The sequence below is a fragment of the Pongo abelii genome, chromosome 1, assembly GCF_028885655.2.
Source record: "Pongo abelii isolate AG06213 chromosome 1, NHGRI_mPonAbe1-v2.0_pri, whole genome shotgun sequence".
Classification (NCBI taxonomy): Eukaryota; Metazoa; Chordata; class Mammalia; order Primates; family Hominidae; genus Pongo; species Pongo abelii.
Window position 1 is genome coordinate 90,753,505 of NC_071985.2, and position 4,224 is coordinate 90,757,728.

At 54.1% G+C, this 4,224-nt stretch overlaps 1 pseudogene; it reads left to right on the forward strand.

The window, feature by feature from the left end:
* The first annotated feature begins 1,042 nt into the window (after positions 1 to 1,042).
* Positions 1,043 to 1,989, forward strand: LOC134760805 (uncharacterized; annotated as a pseudogene).
* The last annotated feature ends 2,235 nt before the right edge of the window (positions 1,990 to 4,224 follow it).

Here is a 4,224-nt window from a genome sequence, read left to right on the forward strand (position 1 = left end):
GTATACATGATAAATATATTGTGAAATACATGATAAATTACAGCTATACACTACCAAAAAATATATGAATTTCAGACATAATGTTGAGCCAAATAAGCCAGGCACAGAATAACATATATAATATAATATAATATAATATAATATAATATAATATAATATTTCATTCATAAAAGGCTAAACGCACGCAAAACTACTAAAGTAGAAGTTTAATGTAAAATACATAATGTAGAACTTAAATTAGTTCCAAAATGAAAGTTGAAAGGGAAAATAAAAGTTCAAATTGGCTAGGACTGGCAAATACTCTTAGGGCCAAAGTAACTTCCATATAAATTTATCTCCTTGGGTTTCTAGTTTACCTTCAGTTTTGGCCTTGTATTTGTTTTAGAATCCTCCCCTCCCCTCCCCTCCCCCTCCCCTCCCCCTCCCCCTCCCCCTTCCCTCCCCCTCCCCTGCCCCTCCCCTCCCCCCCTTCCCTCCCCCCTCCCCTGCCCCTCCCCTCCCCCTCCCCTCCCCCTCCCCTCCCCCTCCCCAACCCTCCCCCTCCCCTCCCCTCCCCCTCCCCTGCCCCTCCCCGTCCCCCTCCCCTGCCCCTCCCCGTGCCCCTGCCCCTCCCCGTGCCCGTCCCCCTCCCCCTCCCCTCCCCCTCCCCTTCCCCTCCCCCTCCCCTTCCCCTCCCCCTCCCCTTCCCCTCCCCCTCTCCTGCCCCTCCCCCTCCCCTGCCCCTCCCCGTGCCCCTCCCCCTCCCCCTCCCCTCACCCTCCCCCTCCCCCTCCCCTGCCCCTCCCCGTGCCCCTCCCCCTCCCCCTCCCCTGCCCCTCCCCCTGCCCCTCCCCCTCCCCGTCCCCTCCCCCTCCCCAACCCTCCCCCTCCCCTCCCCTCCCCCTCCCCTACCCATCCCCACCCCTCCCCCTCCCCACCCATCCCCCTCCCCTGCCCCTCCCCTCCCCCTCCCCTCCCCCTCCCCCTCCCCACCCCTCCCCCTTCCCCTCCCCCTCCCCTCCCCCTCCCCGTGCCCCTCCCCTCTCCCTCCCCTTCCCCTCCCCCTCCCCACCCCTCCCCCTCCCCTGCCCCTCCCCGTGCCCCCTCCCTCCCCCTCCCCTGCCCCTCCCCATGCCCCTCCCCCTCCCCCTCCCCTGCCCCTCCCCATGCCCCTCCCCCTCCCCCTCCCCTCCCCCTCCCCCTCCCCACCCCTCCCCCTCCCCTGCCCCTCCCCGTGCCCCTCCCCCTCCCCCTCCCCTGCCCCTCCCCATGCCCCTCCCCCTCCCCTCCCCTCCCCAACCCTCCCCCTCCCCTCCCCTCCCCCTCCCACCCCTCCCCCTTCCCCTCCCCACCCCTCCCCCTTCCCCTCCTCCTCCCCTCCCCCTCCCCTGCCCCTCCCCGTGCCCCTCCCCCACCCCCTCCCCCTCCCCCTGCCCAACCCTCCCCCTCCCCAACCCTCCCCCTCCCCACCCCTCCCCTCCCCTGCCCCTCCCCCTCCCCCTCCCCTCCCCCTTCCCCTCCCCCCTTCCCCTCCCCCTCCCCCCTCCCCCTCCCCCTCCCCTCCCCCTTCCTGTCCCCTCCTCCCCTCCCCTCCCCCTCCCCTCCCCTCCCCTCCCCCTCCCCCTCCCCCCTCCCCTCCCCCTCCCCCTCCCCTCTCCACTCCCCTCCCCCTCCCCTCTCCCCTCCACTCCCCTCCCCCTCCACTCCCCTCCCCGCTCCCCTCCCCCTCCCCTCCCCGCTCTCCTCCCCTCCCCGCTCTCCTCCCCTCCCCGGTCCCCTCCCCCTCCACTCCCCTCCCCCTCCACTCCCCTTCCCCTGCCCTCCCCCTCCCCCTCCCCTCCCCCTCCCCTCCCCCTCCCCTCCCCCTCCCTTCGCATCCCCCCTTCCCCTTCCCCTCCCCCTTCCCCTCCCCCTTCCCCTTCCCCTTCCCCTCCCCCTTCCCCTCCCGCTTCCCCTCCCCCTCCCCTCCCCCCTCCCCTCCCACCTCCCCCTCCCCCCTCCCCCTCCCCCCCTCCTGTCCTCTCCCCTCCCCCCTCCCACCTCCCCTCCCCTCCCTTCCCCTCCCCTCCCCTCTCTCTTTTCTTTCTTTTTTTTGTTGTTGTTGTTGTTGAGACGAGTCGCTCTGTCGCCCAGGCTGGAGCGCAGTGTCACGATTTCAGCTTACTGCAAGCTCCGCCTCCTGGGTTCATGCCATTCTCCTGCCTCAGCCTCCTGAGTAGCTGGGACTACAGGCATCCACCACCACGCCCGGCTAATTTTTTGGTATTTTTAGTAGAGACGGGGTTTCACCATGCTAGCCAGGATGGTCTCGATCTCCTGACCTTTTGATCTTCCCTGCTTCGGCCTCCCAAAGTGCTGGGATTACAGGCATGAGCCACTGTGCCCAGCTTGCCTGCCTGCCTGCCTGCTTTCCTTCCTTCCTTCCCTCCCTCCCTCCCTTCTTTCTCCTTCCCTTTCCTTTCCTTTCTTTTCCTTTCCTTTCCTTTCTCTCTCTTTCTTTCTTTCTCTTTCTTCTTTTTCTTTCTTTCAAGATTTAAAAATGTTTTACCTAGCTCTTAAGCTATTTTCCAAATAAATGTGTCTGCCATTACTAGAAACAGGAAGTATATTATAATTTCTTGAATACTTTTTGTTTTGCCAAAAAGTAATCTAGAATAAGTTTTTTAAAAATAGAAATAGTACATGAACAGTAAATGTTCTAAATCTTTGTATGTTCAAAAGTCTTGATTTCATCTTTACAGCTGATTGATACTTTGGTTGGAGGTAGTCTTCTAGGTTTGAAATTATTTTTCCTCTTCACCTAAAGGCCTGGTAGAATTTTCTTGCTTGAATTGCTATTGATGTGCCTTTCCCCAAGTTGCCTCCTCCAAATGGAGGTCTTACTATGGCTGAGGGATAAGATTCGTCATAGTGTTATGTAGGCAGGGAGAGGAAGACAGCTGAGGACCCACTACAGACAAAGTAAGCAAATGTTTATACTGGTGGTAAAAAACATCAATGTGTTCTACTTCTGGGTCTGGCTGGTTGTTCTGTAAAGAATATCTTGCCTATTGTGGAAATCTGAAGCTATTCCAGGTGTTCTCTGCTTTTCTCTTCATCCAAAGACTTGAAATAAGAGCCTTCTTTATGCAGACTTTTGCTTGTTTGGAGAGCAGATCTGGGGATTTTGTCCTTGTGATTAATGCCAAAGTGCTAAACAGCTGTGCATTATTAGGGGACAAGAAGAATAATTCCTGCTGAACTGTTCTATAGGAAGCCTTTTAGTTAATTCATCTGGAGGCTTTTATGTATTTTCATTGCCTGATTACACTATTTAGGGCCAGAGGTCCTTTCCTAATTCTTGACCTTAAGATAGTGAAAACTGTAGGAGCCTGGGTTTTAATATCCCTGTAGGTGAAGGAAAAGATGCTTTGGGAAATGAAGAGGTAGGGCTGAGGCTCCTGTGAAAGCAAGGACCTAGGATCTTCAGGGAAAGGAGAACTAGGAAAAAAATTAATGACCCAAATAAGGAAACTACAAGGACATGGGTATATAATTAAGCTCTAAGTGAAAAAAATGCACCCCTAAAAATGGAAACCCCAGATCTGAACATTATAGTAGTTTGCAGTCTGAATTTATGTCATCCACATGATCTAATAAGTCTCGAGCAAAGACACTAACATAAGCAAAAAATTGCCTTCTCGTGATGCTTTGGCGTTTTGAAAATGCTTTCGCTATTTTAATTCTTTTTTGACTGGATGCTGAGCCAGTCCTTCATAATATATTTGGAATCCTTAAAGAGATTCTCAGTTTGAAGATGGTAGCATGATGTTGATATTTTCCTTCTCTTCTTGGAAATGATGTAAAAGCAAGGAGAGGAATAAGAATTAAAATATAAGTTCTGCATCTGAGAAAATTAGAAAACAGCTGAAATGTTGAATTGCAAAATGGGTGAAATGGCTTCTAAAAGCAGGGAAAGTTGAGCAGGGGTAGTTATGTCCAGAAGGAACCAGGGAATTTGCCAGCAAAATGTGCTTCTTAAAGTTCAGAGTACACACTGAAGTACAAAGTAAATTATTCATTTTCAATAATGGTAAATATAGAACACAGACTGTCAGAAAGAATTTTCCTGGACTCAGTTTGTTTCCAGAACCAGAGAAAGTGGGACTGAGTGAGAAATCATGCAGCAAGCCATATGTGTCAGCCTTGTAGCATGTGAATCAGGGAAGGGGGATATTTCTCACTGTGAAGTATTCTACAGATGCC